Raw genomic sequence first — 19,013 nt, forward strand, 5'->3', positions numbered from 1 at the left:
GAAGTTTTCCTAGGTTGTTCAACCTGTAAAATACTTTGTCACAGGGCCAATAAGATGGTTTGGATGGTGAAAGTGCTTGCCCCGCAAACCCAGTGACCTGAGTTTATTGCCTGAAACTAGGGTTAAAAAACCGGTGGCCATTCATCTTCCCAGCATGCCTTCAACCCCCACAGCACTCGGGGCACAGAAAAGCACCACCATGTCCCGCTCTTGTGTGTATGCTGGGAATCTGAAGTACTTTCCTGTGGCTGCACCCCATCGGATGAGCCCTCTCTCTAGCCGAATTTTTATTCTGCGATAGGAACAATTATAAAGAATTTGAGTGGGAGGGGGTTGGTGCACGCTTTTAATCCCAGCACTCAGGAGGCAGACACAGGCAGATTTATGAGTTTGAGGCCAGCCTGGTTTGCACAGAGAGTTCCAGGACAGCTGAGCCTACAGAGAGAAACCCTGTCTCAGGAGTCGGGGTGTTTAGTCCTGGATTCTGTTCCAAGTGTCCACATCATGAGGCTTACAAACTTCTTTTAACTCCAGTTCCGTGGCCGTCATAGGCACTAGCACCCATTTAGAAACCACACACACTACACAAAAACAGTAAAAATAATCTTAAAAAATTAACTAGATTTGGTGGCACAGGCCTGTAATTCCTATTCCAAGAGGCTAGAGCAGAAAGATCAAAAGTTTAAGGCCTGTCAAGGATGCTGTTCGGTTGGCAGAGTGCCAGTTTGGTATGCAGCAGGCCAAGGGGACCATCCCTGTCACTGCATGTAGTATGGTGTTTGCTTACACACCTGCAATTCCAGCACACTTGTGATAGAAGCAGGGCATCTGGGGTTCAAGATCATCCTCAGCCTCAAGCAGTTACTTTCCAAACTGAGCTACATGAAGCCTTGTCTCAAAACAAAATTTCCAAGGCCCTCTGTGACAGTGCTTCAGATTCCCAGTGTACGCATAAGAGCAGGGTATGGAGACCCCAGTGCTATGGCGTTGGAAGGAAGGATAGCGCTGAGTCGCTGAGTTCCAGGTTCAGTAGGAGTTCCTGTCTTAGAAGATAATGTGGAAAACACTGGAGAAGACACCTGCGTTGACCTCTGCCTGGGACATAGGACTACACACAAAGCAGATTGAAAGCCGGCTTGAACAACTGAGTGAGATTCTGTCTCAAAAAATACAAAGTAAGAACATCTATAAGATAACTCAGTGTCCGCATCCGAATGGACTTTGGGAGCCCATTCCACATGGAGGGATGCTATCTCAGCCTGGACACATGGGAGAGGGCCTAGGCCCTGCCCCAGATGACATGACAGACTTTGGAGATCCCCCATGGAGAACCTCACCCCTCTCTGGAGAGTGGTTGGGGATTGGGTGGGGGGTTGGGGGGAGGGAAGAGAGGGAGCTGAGTATGACATGTGAAGCTAGCTTGTTTCTAATTTAAATTTTAAAATGTCAAAAAAAAAAAAAAAAAGATGACTCAGTGTCAAGGAAGCTAGCTAGTAGCCAAGAGTCACAACCTGAGTTTGAGCCCCAGGTCCTACATGGCAGAAAGAGAAAACAGTCCTGTATGCTATCCTCTGACTTCCACACATTGGCCGTGGTATGCATGTGTGAAAACCCCACAAAAAAGTCAGTCAATCAATACATACCCCTTAAAAAAAGAATCCAGCAAAAATTAAGAGGTAGAGGGAAGAACATGAAAAACTTTTAGAGTATTTCTTTATTATTCTGACTGATTGATTTTACATGCATGAGTATTTTGCTTAGATGTATCTGTATACCACATGTGTGCTGGTGCCTCAGATGGCCAGAAGAAGGCACCAGATCCCCTGGAACTGGAGTTACGGGTGGTTTTGAACTGCCACTCTGGTGCTGAGAGTTGAATCCAAGTCTTCTGCAAGAACCACAGGTGCAATAGACTGCTGAGTCATCTCTCAAGACCTAGGCAAGGACATCAGAAATAAATAAGAAAAAATAAAAGACACCTACTGATTAGTTTTTTCTAGCCCAGGGAGGTATTGTCTGTTTATTGAAAGGACACAGGAAACTGAGTTACTGAGCATCTTCCCACAGGAAATAATCCCTCTAGAAAGACAGAACAGTCTTAGTCCACACAAGTTTTGAGTCTGTTAAAAACTGCACTTAGTAGCCAGATATGGTAGCTGGAGTCTTTAATCCCAGCACCGGGAGGCAGAGGCAGGTTGATCTCTGTGAATTGGAGGCCATCCTGGTCTATAGTGTGTTGGGGAAGTCTTATGCTAATAAAGCACTGTCTGGCCAATAGGAATCTAGATAGGTGGGGCTAGGAATCCAGGAGGATTCTGGGTAGGAGAAACACAGGAGAGTCAACATGTAACCGCCATGGGGGTAGGAGCCCAGAACTATTCTCCGGTAAGAGACATACTTAGATTAACAATTATGGGGTAATTACTTAAAGCAGAGCTAGCCAGTAAGAGACAAGCAAGGCCAACAGCTTCATAATGAATATAGCCTCTTGTGTGTTTATTTGGGATTGAAGCGGCTCTGGAACCAGGCTGGCGGGAAGGCTCCTCTCAAGGAAAGCTTCTCTTAACATAATGGTGTCAGAAGTGGTATAAACAGCGCCCCCTTCCAGCAGGAAGCAGTTTGGAATGAGCGACGTCCCAATTCCCATCTTGTTTATAAATCTTTGTTTTCATTTAAATGGGATTGTTTATAATTGGCTAGTGATCACAGCCAATCTTTTTTAATGGTAAAAAAGGGGAATTATGGTATGGGTATTGTTTTTCATTTATTGATACAAAATCAAGGTCAATTTTGTGATGTTTATATTTCTCCTCTTGATTAAGTATTGTGCTTATACTGATCTTTTACAATGTAATGCATAATTGAATACAGACTATAGATAGTTACTTATAATAGAATTTCTAGTTACATAAGTTAGGTTTCTAGATATACAGAAATATATTTGAGATGGACAGTCTTCAAACCTCTCAAAGACCTTCAGAACATGGCATTTAAAATGGTTTAGGGTTTGTCTTGACAATGAGAAATGTCTGCTCCTGGCAGCACCAATTACGTCTGAGAGGAAGATGGGCATCGAAGAAACTCGTTATAAAGTCTGCTTTCAACATGGCAAGATTAGCCATTTGGGCAAGAAACTGCTCTTGCCTAGATTGTTTTACTGTTGTTGTATCAACTGGACAGGCAGGACCCACAGGAAAGGGACTACTGAACTCAGTCTTACAGGGTTCCTGCTTCATGAAAGAGTCTACGAGACTTTCTACAGGACAAAGAAAAGTGAATAACAGACTGCCAATGCAGATGGACAGTTTGAAATTTCCTGCTTTGCTGAGAAGTGTTCCAGACACACTGTGGCCTATGGGCTGAGATGGATGCCCAGAGGAACTTCGGGTGACTGTCCAGATAGCAAGATGTCTCTGTCAATCCTAGTGTTTATATATTATCCTTCTGTGGTCTTTGATGGAGTTGAAGACAGATAGTTATAGTTTTCCTTAGTTATGATAAAAGATAAGTTACATATAGAACTTTGAACTCACGAGGATGGTATGGATGATATTTTCTTTAAATCTTGCTAAAATATTGTAACTATGTTCTTATTTGATAACTGTTCTGTTATATACAATTTGACTGTGTTAAAGTTAAGACCTTTCTTTTTGTTTAAACAGAAAAGAGGAGATGTTGGGGAAGTCTTATGCTAATAAAGCACTGTCTGGCCAATAGGAATCTAGATAGGTGGGGCTAGGAATCCAGGAGGATTCTGGGTAGGAGAAACACAGGAGAGTCAACATGTAACCGCCATGGGGGTAGGAGCCCAGAACTATTCTCCGGTAAGAGACATACTTAGATTAACAATTATGGGGTAATTACTTAAAGCAGAGCTAGCCAGTAAGAGACAAGCAAGGCCAACAGCTTCATAATGAATATAGCCTCTTGTGTGTTTATTTGGGATTGAAGCGGCTCTGGAACCAGGCTGGCGGGAAGGCTCCTCTCAAGGAAAGCTTCTCTTAACATAGTGAGTTACAGGACAACAACTGCTACCTAGTGACCTAACATCTCAAAAAAGCACAAACGAAAAGAAACAAAAATATACCTAAGATAAATTGTTGATGACAACTGTCATGAGCGGGCTTGTTGCTACAGAAATGCTTCCTTGTCGACATAGTTAATGACTTTTTTTTTTTTTTTAAAGACAGATCCTTGCTATGTAGTCTAGCTAGGCTGGTCTCAAACTCATGATTCTCTAACTTCCACATACACACCTACAAATACCTAAATAATAAATAAGAAACATATGGATAGATGGTTAGTGTAGGCAGATATGTAGACACATAGAGAGGAGACAATGTAGTAGTTAATCAGGATCACAGTGTCCCTGTGAAGGAGATCCCTGCATTTCACTGTCCATCTCAAGATATTAAATTCATTTATTTTTTTTCTTTTTATTCTTTTGAGACATGGTTTCCTTATGTACTTCAGACTGGCTTTAAACTAATGATCATTCAACCTCATCCTTCCAGATTCTGGTGCTGGGATTATACAACCATAAGCCACCATAGCATCTCAATTAGAAATTGTCTGTGCAATGAACAGAAATGTCCTCAGTCACAGTTCTGAAAGCTTCAAGTGCAACTTAAAAAAATTATTTTAAGATTTATTTTTTTTATTTGTGGTGTATGGTGGTGGTGGTGGTGATGGTGTGTGTGTGTGTGTGTGTGAGTGTATGTTGTGTGGGGTGTGTTTGAGTGTGTGTGTGTGTGTGTGGTGTGGGGTGTGTGTGTGTGTGTGTGTGTTTGTATGTGTGTGTGTGTACATGCATGTAGTTGCCCTGGAAGGTCCTGAGAGGACACTTGACTCCTTGGAGCTGGAGTTATAGGCAGATGTGAGCCATCTGATGTGGAGGTTGGGAAATGTCCCTAGGTTCTCCGTGAGAGCAGCGTGTGTGCTCTTAAGGGGCTGATCAGTTTTTCAGGGACCATCTTCCTTCCTCATAATGTGGTAGAGGCAGAGAGGGAGGAAAAGGGAGCAGTGGAGTAAAGAGAGGGGGAGAGTGCAGATAGACTCTTTGAAAGCCTTTGTGATTTTGTAGTTCTCAAATTTTCCTTCTCAGAAACAATTCTTTGCACATAATTTTTTTCTAACAGATACAATAAACCCATAGGGAATTTGGAGAAGTCTAATACAGACTGAAGAAAAAGGGGGAAAAAAGCTATAGAAATAGTTTTCATTAGACCATCATGTTATACAGCTGAGTGTGGTTGTTCAAACCTGTTCTCTTATCAGTCTGGAAGCTGAGGCGGAAGGAGCACCACAAGTGAGAGATTAGGCTGAATTTCAGAGTGATTTTCAAACCAGCCTGACTTACAGAGTGAGGCTTTATATAAAAAAATAAAAATCAAAAACCAAAGCAAAACAAAAAGCCACTATGTGATCAGACATTGTGATGTGTTCCCTGCCGAGGGTGGTTTTCAGGCCACCAGAACTGCTTCTGGTCACATTGAGACCACGTCCTGGCACCACCATCAGAGTTCCTTGTGCTTTGTCAAAGTCTGACTCACTCACAGAACTGTGTGCGTCGTTACCACTAAGTTTACATTAGACTCTGCGTCTCACTATCAATTAAGAATGCACTGGCGGGGAATTCATATTTGGAGCTAAGTCAATCATAATAATGTTTTATTTTTGTTTTAAGTTCTTTCCTTCCACTCAGCTTTCTTTCAAAGCTACCTACGGGAAAAGGAGGACTTTCCACACAATGGAAGTTTCCTACATCAGGGGTCAGTATGGTTTCTTTGTGTTCTAAGCTACTCACATTCTTTATATCTGACTGTATGGATTCTGCTGGAATTTGGAGAAAATCCTTGGCATTCACTCTTATTGCAGAGGCTACCATACCATCCTAGATAAAACAAACCAACTTGGTAAGCATCGTTTCCCCTTTCCCAATTCCTTTTTTGGTAAAGCACAAATTGAGGGTGCTTCTGTGGTTCCCATATTTTGGAGCCAGCAGGGTGTCCAGAGGAGTTGTGACTGTTCCTTGTAGTAATCTCCCAGATCATTCACATTCCATGGCTCTCAGTAGGCACCATGAACAGCCCAAGGCAGAGTTTTGCTTTTCACTTGTGAGAAAATGAAGAGGCCCTGCCAAGGTTCAGAAACAGAAACAAAGCTTAAGCCCCTTAATGTGATGAACTAATATGAACGTGTAAGCACACAGGCTTTTTCCCACAGAAAATCCCAGTGCAGAGGCCTGGCATGCAGGCTGACAACCAGTGTACACCAGGAATCAGTGGTAGAGAGAAACAACAGGAATTCTGAAAGGAGCCAAGTTATGAACCTTAGGGAAAATAAGAATCTATTCTGATTAGCTTTGTTAAGATAGGAATCTTCATGGCTATATTTCTTATAGAACTGGGTATATTGTTATTGAAAAGAACTGAAATAGTTAGAAAGCATGTGCTCTAGCCAAGCTTTGTCGAACTTCTGCTTTAAGTAGGCTGAAAAACTCTCTTAGTCTGTGAAAATGGCTTTAGATAGGTTTTTTTTCCTTTTTTTTGATTAACACACCTTGGAAAATAGCACTTAGAACGCATGGGAAAGAGGAATGGAAAAGCAATGGTGGACTTGAAACAAGGCTTCTGGCATGCTCTGATTCCCTCTGGAATGCAGCGGTCTCCCAGACAGTGTGAGGCCACTGTTGTTTTGTCCTAAGGTCCCTAAGGGCAGAACAGACCGTGAGATCAGCTTCCTGAGTAAACCTGCAGGCCCTTGCAGCCAGTTGAAGAACCTTCAGGAGGTTTCTTAGTCTGTTTAGATGTAGCTTTTCTCTGTTGAATTCATTCTAGTATAACGGAAGGGTTGGAGCAGTGGTTCTCAACCCCTGGGTCCCAACCCCTCTGGGTGGTCAGATGAACCTTTCACAAGGGATGCGAATAAGATATCCTGAATATCAGATATTTACATTACAATTCATAACAATAGTAAAATTACAGTTATGAAGTAGCAAGAAAAATAATTTTATGGTTGGGGGTCACCACAATATGAAGAACTCTATTAAAGGGTCAAATCATTAGGAAGGTCAAGAACCACTGATTGGTAGCTTCATTTGGACCTAACAATTCTGAACCACAGTTACACTCAAATACCTCTTAGATCCAGGCAGAAAACTCACTGGAATGATGTAGGGAGCAATGAATTTGAGAATAAATACCTAGTCCAACAGAAATTTGTTACACACCTCCACCCCTTACCTCTCCAAGGAAGGTCTTTTTTGGTAAATTAAGAATGTAAACCCATTCAGGGGGCCTGGTGTGACAGACTTGGATTATCCCTGAGGAGTAGATGGGAAGGGGTGGGGGGGGCGATGGGGAGAATGGGGAGGACTGGAGGGAGAGGGAACTGGAATTGATATGTAAAATAAGATTGTTTAAATTTAAATAGAAATAAAAAAGAAACTGAAAAAATGTAAACCCAGCATTTATAGGTATGTCAAATGAAGAGGGGTTTTGGTGTGCTAAGTACAGATTTTTGGTTATTTTATATTTTGTTTATGTGCTTGGATTTTTGAGATAGGGTCTCATATAGAACAACTTGGCTTCAAACTCAATATATAGCCAAGGATGACCTTGAACTCTTGGTCCTCCTGAATGAAGTAGCATTAATAGTAGCCAGAAAGGATTTCAGGGATCCTACTTTGCCATTAATATAATCTGGTGTAACTAAGTGAGGTCTCAGACCTGAGTTATCCACCCAGGATTCCACCCTGGGTACTAAGTCAGTCCCACATAGGAGTAATTTTTTCTTAGGGTATAACAAGCATAGTGAGTTGGAAGAACAGACTAGCTCAGGTTCTGGGACTCTGTGGACGAGGATTTTTCTTGGCAGGTATATAGTCATCAGAGGCTACTGCATATCCTTATAGGGGGCTCCAATGCCTAGATTTCCACTGAGTGGTGGTGGTGGTGACAGACACACAAAAAATGTAGTCCCTCCACCTCTCTAAAAGATGCTATCCTAATGTATTAGCATGATGGGAAAATAACACAGGTAAAATCATGATGCATGTGAAGAACTATCCAAGTGTGAATCCTGCCCCCCCATATTCCTTTCTAAAATTTCTTTAGAATTTAAAAGCTTAGAAAATATGTTGGCAAAGCTTCCATTGTGCCAAAGAGTACAACATAGGCTTGTGGAGAAGAAAGGTCATCAATGATCTTGACTGAGATATGAATCCTGTATATTATAATACTGACCTTACAGGTAAGATGTGCCTATTAGCAATAGTGGCATGACTGTTATGGGGGTAACCAGGTACTTTCTGATCGGATTTAAGGCCTATTCTGTAGCAGGGAGATCATGCCTTGCATTGAAAATTCGTTCAAAAGTTCGAAGTATTTGGGAGGGTCATGGGATCTGGAGGTGGTTTTGCTTCATGAACATGTTGTCAATGGCCTTCTATGTATTTTTGTTTATACCTATAGGTCAGTACAGCTCTCAGACTTGCTTAGAGAAGCTTGTGTTTGCAGTGGATGGTGGCTAATGACAAGACTCATAACTGGTCAAAGTGCTGTAAATAAGTGACTGCAGAGCTCTCGGCTCTAAGTGGGACATCCATATCAACCTTTCTTCCGTCCCCACAATGATCAGGGAGCATGATGGAGATGAAGAAGTGCTGGAGGGTGGGTGGGAGGAGTGTTGTGAAATGCTGTCTTCGGGTCATGATATAACCATGACACCCAAGAACTCACAGCGATATGAACAAGACCTGTACAAGATCAATAGTCCATCACAGGTAGGGGAGGGGCTTGGGAAACCCCACCCCATCATGAGGAGCTGTTGGCAGCTAGTGGTTGCTGGGGGAGAGGAGTTGTCTTTAAAGGAATAGCTGCTTGTTATTTGTCTATGTTCCAGTAAAGAGCCCCCTCACCCCCTAATTAAACTCAGTCCCCCCAGCAAGACTTGAAAGAAGGAGGGGAACCTGTTTGGAAGAAGGATTTTGCATGAATGGGAGGAGGAATGAGAGTTGGTAATGGATGAATATGATCAAAATACATCATATGCATGTAAAAAATTCTTTGCCCATTCCAACTAGCTATATACAGTGCTCTATGGTGGGTGTGTTACTGTCTGTCTCCTGAGCACACAAAGTCAGGGACTAAAGAGGTTGAATAACTTCCCCTTAGCAACAAGACTGAGATGACCAGTGAAGCTGAGGGCTCCGACTTTTTCTTCCACAAGGAAGTCAGAAATTTTTCCTTAGTCTTACACTTACAAAATGTTCAAGTTAGAAGGGACCTCAGAGAGCTACATATCCAATTGTCTCATTGTAGAGATAAGTGGCTTGCACTAACTTAATTCTTCTCCTTTACCTACTTTGCAACCACAGTCATATTAACAAAAGCAGTGATCAAAAATGAACTGTTTTGTATGTGTTGTAGAGAATACTTCCATTTTCATGCCTCTGGCCTAACTGCTCAGATGCAGCTAGACTTTCTTTGGAACCTTGGGACCCATGGCATGCAAGTCTCGGGACTGACAATGATTCGGCTCTAGTTGTAGGGTGACTGAATTTAGAGAGAGCAGGAGATCAAAGCTGAGGGGTGTGGTAGATGCTGCTGTAGATGAACAGATGGTGGTTTCTGACCCAGCATCTCACTAGAGGCTGGAAGAGAAGGCTGTAATTTGAATAGATGGTGAAGTATTGTGGCTTCTAACGTCACTGGAAATCTAAGAAAGGACTTATTTTTATGCAATTTGGCCCATTTTGTTTTCTTAAGCCTTGATTGCACACAGCTCTTTTGACCTTAAAAAGTGCTTATTTCAGTTAAAGTACTGATTAGGGTTATGACTTCCCTTTTCCAGGGTCCCTCTCCCCTTTCCGGAATTGCATTTTGATTCTCCAGAGTACTTTCGATGGCTCCTGTGACTTCTTTCTATCCAGGCAATTATTGGCATTTGAACCTAGATGAAGTCACTTCAACATCAAGGTTGCCTTTCTGCTAAGATCAGGGCAGCAGGAAGGGCCTTTCTTTTTCCTCTTTGTTTGAGGCAGAACTAGCATTAGGTAGTTTAGTCTATCCAGAAGCTACAGCAATTTTGCCTCAGCCTTGCAGATGCTTCAATTCCACCCCACCAGGCAAAATTGTTGTCTTTTGTTTTTGCTTTTAATATATATAGACTTTCCATATACATATATATACATATATATGATTTATATATGTATATAGATATGTACGTAAATACGTATATATTAGGAATAGGTTACCACAGGAGACAAAAATCTTTCCTGTGAAATAAAATGAAAGACAGAATTATCATTAGAGTTTCTTCCATATGAAGATTTAGAAATCACAAGGGATCATTTTTTATTTTTGAATCCCGTTTCCAGTATATGCTTATTAAGTGTGGCCCAGGAGAAATTATTAAACAGGTCTAAATGCATTTCTTCCTTCGTTTCTTTCTTAAGATGTATTGACTTTTGTGATTGGTATATGTGTGTTGGTCTGTGTGGCTGGTACATGCACACAGGTGCAGTTGCTTTCAGAGGTCAGAGGATGGTGCTGGATCCCACGGAACTCGAATTACAGGTGGTTGTGAGCTCTGCAGCATGGGTGATGTAAATTGAACTCTGGTCCTCTGAAGAGCAGCAAGCACTCTTAACAGCTAATCCATCTCTCCAACCCCTCCCTTCCTTCCTGCTTTTCCTTTCCTTTCTTTCTCAATATTTTTGTATGTGTTTATTTATAAGTATACATGTGGGGAGTGTATGTGCTCCATGGTGCAGCTGTGCAGAGAGAGGACAGCCTTCAGGGGTTGGTTCTCTCCACAGTGTGGGTCCAGGGAATGAAACTCAGGTCATCAGGCTTGGATGCAAGCACACTTACCGACTGAGCCAGCTCACTGTCTAAGCCACCACCCCTTTTTGGAGACAGAGTCTTATATAGCTGAAGCAGACTTTGAACTCTCCATGTAGCTACATGTCTTAGTTAGGATTTCTATTGTTGTAAAGAGACACCCTGACCATGGCAACCCTTACAAAGGAAAACATTTACAGAGTGGCTTACAGGTTCAGAGGTTTAGTCCATTGTCATCATGGTGGGACATGGCGGTATGTAAGCAGACATAATGCTGGAGCTGAGAGTCCTATATCTTGATCAAGAGGCAACAGGAAGTGGCCTGAGACACTGAGTGTAGCTTGAACATATATGAGATCTCAAAGCTCACCTCCATAGTGGCATACTTCCTCCAACAAGGTCACACCTACCTCCCAAATGTCACTCCTCCTAATAGCACCACTCCTTATGAACTTATGTGCCACCACTTGCATACAAACCACCACATTGTTTTTGACTTTGAACTTCTGAAAACTCCTCCCTTTGTCTCCTAAATACTAGGATTACAGGCACAAAGCACCACATGTACTTTTATGTGGTGCTGGAGATGAATCCCAGGATTTCATGCATGCTACACAAGCAGTCTACCAACTGAGCCAACCCTGAATCCACATTCTTATCTACAAACTGGTGATAAGGGTACCATCTTCAAAGGCTGCTAAGAGATTTAAATAGGATCATGCTTTTCAATGTCTGGCACAAGGCAGATGCTCAAATGTTCATCACTCATTTTTTAGCTTTTGTTTATAGGATATTTACTACTCTGCACACAGTCATGAAGAAAATAGACTAAACCCTTGCCACAGCCATTTCCTTGTCTCCTCCTCTCCTTCCTCAGATGAGCACCACTAAAACCAGACCACATAGGAAAACTATTCTTGGTCTTTCAAAGAACTCATTCCTTTGGAAGTTCTGACAGTCAACAATGATGATCTGTGCTCAGACTGTCTTTTTCATGAAACCCGGGGGGTGGGACTGCAGCTTTTATCTATGTTACAATTTGGAGGTGCAAAAATATGAATGTTATTTAGTCTAAAGTCTTCTGGATTCCCTCCCAAGCCCTTCCTTCCCGTTTAGGGGTAGAAGGAAATACTATGATGTAAACAGCCGAGATGGATACGTTCTTTTGTGATGTGTAGCCTGTAATCCCATAGCCTTGGAAGTTAAGAGGAATTATGGGTTCTGGGCTAGCTTAGGTTACATATAAAAACCTGCCTAAAAAAATAAACAAAAACCCTACATAAAATACAGTCCAGCTGAGGAGTGTGGGTCAGTTACTGAAGTCACTATTAGCATGCCATGTGGCCCTGGGTTTAATACTCAGCGCACAATAAAAAGAAAAGCTGTCTTATCCAGGAACTGCTGATGTAATCCTTTGGATGAAATGTTCAGCTGCCACCCTCTTCCTCTAAGAGCCTAGAGCATGGGGGTAGGGCTGTGCTTTGTGTAACGCCCTGGTGGGAGGGAGAAGTTAAAGTCCTTAGGCTGTTCCCTGCTGGCCAAGGCTGGTGATCATTGTATACTTGTTGCTGCTTGCCCTGCAGGCGTTTGTGGCTTTATTTTGTTTGAGTGTGACTTGGGGTTCTCTGACTGAATTTGGTTAAAATCCAGCAGTAGGGCTCTGGCTGACACAGCCTCCTTTCGGTCTTGCCTGGGCTAGAGCTATCAGAAGTTCGCCTAGCTTCTGATGCGGCTCAGCCACCCCTGCCTTCAGTAATGAATGCCTTTGAGAGTTGCTCTTTTTATATCCTCTGCTGTTTTGCTTTGTGTTAAGGACAAGGAAGCAAGCAATGTTTATTGAGAGGCAAAGAGACAGTTTCCTATGAATCAGAAGAAATTTCTCAGTCCCTAGTTTGTAAGGGAGCCTATTCCCACTGGGCCCCTCCTGTTCAGTGTCTGCAGGGAGTTTTCTTCAGTCATGACTGCTGCTGTGGCTTCAAAACAAAGTTGTCCTTACCTGGACCAACCTCAGAAGGTCTAAGGAGGGACCATTAGACATCCTTTACCATTTGTGGTTTGAAAGAAAATGGTCCCCAAAGGGAGTGACACCATTAGGAGGCATGGTCTTGTTGGAGAAGGTGTGGTTTTGTTGGAGGAAGTGTGTCACCATGGGGGTGGACGTTGAGGTCTATTTTCTCAAGCTTCATTCAGTGTAATAGTCAGTTGACTTCCTGCTGTTGCCTCTGAGTCAAGATGTAGGACTCTCAGCTCCAACATCACATCTGCCTCCATGGCACCATGTTCCCCGCCATGATGATAATGGACTGAACCTCTGAAACTGTAAGCAAGCCTCCCCAATTAAATGTTTTTATTTATAAGAGTTTGCTGTGGTCGTGGTGTCTCTTCACAGCAATAAAAACCCTAAGACAGTTTCTCATAATAACAACCCCCCATGACAGTTTTTTGATTAACAAAAAAAGGCAAATTTAGTCTGCCTTGCCTCAACTGACTCCCTCTTTTCCTTCCGTTTTCTCCCTATAAGTGCTTTGAGATGTGATCTTACTATTTAGTCCAGGCTAACCTCAAACTAGCCATCCCACAAAGGGCAAGCTTTTGTACCATTTCTTACAGCCTCTACCTAACTAAATCTTAGTGGCCCTCCTTCCCACATATTCCTATAGTAGAACCTTGTGACCTAATGTCTCTCAATCTGGCTGTTAAAGGACCATAACATATCCATAGATATGCTCACCAAATTTCTTTACCAAATCTGTGTGAAACTTGACTTTGGGAAAGTCTGAGGGTGAACAGTGCTCTGTCTCCTGCTTTAAAATTTAGCTTTTTACTCTTGTTACAAAGCTGTGGCTGTGGGCTTCTACAAACCCACTGCTCAATGGCTTTAAGTGACTGAACTATATGTAGACATTGGTGGTCATGGGAACTTCAATTGCTGTGCAGTGACAGGGAATTGGTGATTGGGTATACAATTTCAGGTCATTCCTCTGCGGGTTGGTGAGGTTCGTGGTCTGCAACACCTTCCAAAAAGCTTCTATCTGACACTCAAGAGACAGGTCAGAAGTGGGCTAAAGGCAGCTCAAGACAATTTGATTCTTGGCCTGGAACATTTTGTTTATTGAGAAGTTCTACCCAGTCTTGTAGTATATATTTTTTTTAAAACTTGATTCAAAATGGAAGCCTGGTGGTGCATACTTTTAATCTCAGCACTTGGGAGGCAGAGGCAGGTAGATCTCTGTGAGTTTCAGGTCAGTCTAGTACACAGGGCAAGTTCTGGGACAGCCAGGACTGTCCTTTCTCAAAGCAACAGCAGCAACAAAATAAAGAAATAATGCAGTCATATGTGCTAAAGTCCCACCAAGTAGAAAACTGAGCTATGAGAGCTTTGGAAAACTGTGATTACTTAGTTTTAACAACAGTGAAGTTCCCCTTACACAAAAGAAGTAACCTGAGAAAGGTGAATGTGATGTTAGTGAACTCTATCCCCATTGTTCTGACTCCCAATATCTGCTTTATAAGGAAAGTAACTTTAAAACGCTCAACATGCTTTTTGGTTTTATTTCTGTTCTCTTCAAGTTTACCTACTCCATGGTTCCAACTTTGAAACATTCACTCTATCTGATGGGGAGAACTCCTGAAGGATTTCAGAATTAAATATAAATCCATTTAAGATTTTAAAAATTTGGTTTTACTATTTTTAATTATGTGTGTGTGTGTCTACATGTGGGTATATGTAAGAGAGTGCAGGTGCCGGTGGAGGCCGGGGGCATCAGACTCCCTGGAGCTACAGTTAGAGATGATGCTTCTGAGCTGCTTCCCATGGGTGCTGGGAACCAAACACTGTCTTCTGGAAGAGCAATAAGTGCTTTTAACCAAAGAGTTATCTCTTTAGCTCCCTACTTAATATTTTAAAACCAAGTTTGGGGCTGTGGTTCAGGATGCCAAGTGCTTGCTTAGCATGTGAGAGGTCTTGATTTTGATCAACAGCATGCTGTAAACTCCCTGCAACTGAGAGGTGAAGGCAGGAAGGTCAGAGTTCAAAGTCATCTTCTGAGAGTAAAAGGCCAACCTAACCTACATGAGGCCCTGTCTCATAAAAACAAATTAAAATGAAAAATTAAACCAAGTTATAATGTTTCCTTTTGACAGTCCCTACAGTAACACACACACACACACACACACACACACACACACATGTTCATATATGTAAACATACTCGACATCCCTGTCTCTTCTAATACTTTTATTATTGTTTGTTTGCTTGAAAGAATGTCATAGCCCATGTTGACCTTGAGCTCACTAGGTAGTTGAGGATGACCTTGAACTCCTGCTTCCACCTTTATCTGTTATGGGATATTTGTTTACACTGTGAAGATGTCTTTACCAAGATGCCTTTAATAAAGAGCTGGATTGCCAATAGTTTGGCAGGAAGAAGTTAGGTGAGACTTTTGGGAAGAGAGGAACTCAGGAGATGAATCTAGGAGCCTATGATATGCCGGTGAGATGCCAAACTAGTTGGACATACAGAATGGAAGAGAGGTAAAAATTAACAATTCTAACAGAATGTAAAAGTTGTAAGAGCAGTTAGGAACGAGCCTAAACTAAGGTCAAGCTTTCATAATTAATAAGAAGTCTCTATGTCATTATTTGGGAGTTGGTGACCCTAAGACAGTACAACAGGAAAGCTTGTTACATCTATCCTAAGTGCTGCGATTGTAGTCATGTGCTACCATACCTAACTTCCTCTAGCTCTTTTTCCCTCAGGACTTCTCTTTGTCCTTTTGTATATCTGTCAGTGTTGAATGCATTTATATGGTCTTCACTTATATAATTTTAGGGGCACCATTTAAGGACCAGGGCTGAAGAGGTTCTTTTTCTATTGGCTCTCTGGCTTAATCCTTGGAATCTTAACTGTATGAAGTGAAGATTAAAAGTTTAATGTGATGACACATGCTTTAGTCCCAGTACTTACGAGGCAATGGCAGGCAGATCTCTGAGTTGGAGGCCAGTCTGGTTTACATAGTGAGTTCCAGGACAATCAGAGCCACACAAAGCCTGTCTTCAAGAACAAAACACAGCAAAAATTTAATGTTTAAACTTTTAAACTGCCAGACTAGTCATTGCTACAGTGGATACAGGAGTTCTGGATTCATTGACTTCAAAGCCAATGTCTCGAACAACATAGTAGACCTTTGAAGGCAGAGTTTAGGTGGATTTAGTTATGCCATAATAACTTCAAATTCAAAACTTAGTTTTGAAACCATGACTTGTTTTTATTTTTAAATCCATTGTGTTGAATGGAAGAATGGGGAACTCCACTGGTGAGGGTCAGTCTTTGATGCCTGTCTCTTAGAAGCGCTGACTCATGGTCTGCTGACTGCCTTTTTGATCTCAGTGTTGGTCAAGAGGGAATTGCAAGTCAGGAAATGGGAAGATGCATCTCAGCCGCACAAAAACAAAAACCTGCTAACAGCAGAAGTCTCTGTAGTATTTTGGTTCCATCTATTTTCCTGGGCTAATTTAACACTTCCTCTTCTACTCTTCAGTTTTGTTTCTTGCAGATCTAATTTTCCTCCTTTCCTTTAGGCTATCTTTTGCTTTAAAAGCTATACTTCTGATTTTCTTTTCTTTTTTTTTAATACTCAATGTATTTTATTCCTTGCATCAATCATTCATATCATCATCAAAGTTTACACTTCTTTTATTTCACTTAATTTTTGAAACTAAAATGTAATTACACCTTTTCCCCACCAACTTTCCAATGACCATCCCCCACCTCCTCAAATTCACGATCTCTGGCATCTTTTGTTTAATTGTTGTTTTATATATATGTATACATTCCTGCATGTATACACATATATGTATATGTGTTCCTAAATATTTAAAAATAATATGCTCATCCTATATAATGTAAGTATGTGATTTCAAGGCTGACCACTTTTTTTAAAGACAAGGTCTTGCTATATAGTGCTAGCTGGCCTCAGGCAGCTTCCAATGTGCAGGTCACTAATGATAATATGCAATCCAGGTTGCTTGGCTATTCACCCACATTCTCACTTAATGGTCACATAAAGATATAGGACAGCGTGTGCCTTTTTGTGCTAACAATAATAGTGTTTATGGGGAAATTAAACTAGAGTATGAATCACTCAAAACCTATGAAAGTTTTGTAATTTGAAAACTATAAAAATCTGATAATGATTTGAAATACTGAAAGATGCTGAATCATAAGGCCTATGGTTAAGTTTAGGGCTTTCTCTTGCAAAAAACAAACAAATAAATTAAGGAAAGTCAATTGATGGAAGAAAGAATGAGGAATAGTAAAAGCTCTACTGGTGTAAAGGAAAAAAGTTTGTAAGCAATAAGCATTGGAAGACAGAGTGGTAGTCAAAGGAGGCAAAGGAAACTTAGAGTGTGTGGCCATTCTATGCTATTCCCATTTTTTGTTACATTACCACAGTTGCCTGCAAGTGTGAAACATATCATGTTAAGAAAGACTGGGAGTGAACTGACTTAATTTCTGAGGGTGTTTACATAATTGCCTTGTTCGCCAGTTGAGTGTGAGTTGACTATGACCTTTGTCCCCTGTGAGTGCTGGCATTACAGGCAGGGCACCACACCCAACTTTGTTGCTGCTACTGTTGTTATTTTTATTCTTTGAGGTTTTACTAAAAGCTCATCAGTGGGTTAAGAAAAAAAATTATATTGCATTTAGCCTCTCCTTTGGAGTGTGTGGACATGGCTAAGTATGCATATGTTTGGGAAGCGGTGAGGGGACAATTCTTTAAAATACAGAGTTATGTTGACACCAATTAACTGAATATTAAAAGATGGCTAATAGAAGAGATCTGAATATACCCAACACAAAGAGATGATAGAGGTTCAAGGTGATGGATGGGTTAGCCACCTGTCCTGTCCTGGCCATAGCATATTGTGTGCATTTACTGAAATACTACTTAATATTGTGGTTTGAATGGGAAATGCACCCCATTAGGCTTAGGTATTGGAAACCTTTGATGGTGCATTTTCAGGAGGCTAGGGGACCTGTAGGACATGGAGCTTTCTGTAGGGAAGTACGTCACAGGGGGGTGGGATTTGAGCACTCATAGCCTCACCCCACTTACAGTTCACACTCTCTGCCTCGAGTTTGCTGCTGGAGATGAACTCTTAGGTTCCTGCTGCCATGCCTCCCTGCCAGAAACATCACCCCATAAACAAGAAGTTTCATTGTGTGCCAATTAAACAGGCACTTTAAAAGCATGCGTGGTTTTTTGCTGTGGGCCACTTGTCAGCAATCTCTGGAGTGAAAGCGGACTTTTCTATCAGGTTGAAATGATGAGGATGATTCATGGTGGTTATGGATTAGTGGGGGAAGAGTAAAGGAAGGGTTCCAAGTGGCAAATATGCTGCACTGGAGTGCATGTCAGCTCTTCCAGCTCACCGGACACACCCAGCACTGGTTTCCTGGACTGGTTTGCCCTGAAGACACTGCAGGGAGTATTCTTTTAGGGCCCTTATAACAAAGGAAGACACGCTCCAGTTCCTGTTTCTGGGGAAGGAGGGTTTGTCTTCTGTTTGGAAGAGGCCCAGGTTAGTTCCTTGAATTTTTCTGTTATTTTGAGAGCTTGTTTTGTTTTTTTGATTTTTCACCCTCAATATCTGTGACATTCAGGAAGTGTCACTAAAGGTACAGCAGACTTCTTGAAGACATAGCCCCTTCTAATCCATTTTAATATTTGAAGGACAGTAACACTTTCTATTCTTTTTTTTTTTCTGAGACAGGGTCTTTGGTCATTTGGCCTTCAACTCCACATATAACAAGGACGAACTTAAAAGCTCATCCTCCTCTTTTCCCCTCCCAAGAACCGGGAATACAGGCATCCACCACATTTTGGGGCATGTCAGTTTCCCTAGGCAATAAACATTAAATTGGTAAATTGATAAATGACTTGCCTCATCCCTTTACATCATGGGTAGTGATCCTGAAGTGTTTGGCGGAGGTTGAATGTCACCCTCAGGAAACAGACCTTTCCTGTTATCTCTTAAGATCTTCCAAGCTTTGGGATAGAGAGATGGTTCAGCAGTTACGAGAACTTGCTGCTCTTTCAGAGGACTAGAGTTCAGTTTCTAGTACTCACACAGTAGCTCACAACCATCTGTAACTCCAGTTCC

The sequence above is a fragment of the Mesocricetus auratus genome, unplaced genomic scaffold (genome assembly GCF_017639785.1).
Source record: "Mesocricetus auratus isolate SY011 unplaced genomic scaffold, BCM_Maur_2.0 Super-Scaffold_100009, whole genome shotgun sequence".
Taxonomy (NCBI): Eukaryota; Metazoa; Chordata; class Mammalia; order Rodentia; family Cricetidae; genus Mesocricetus; species Mesocricetus auratus.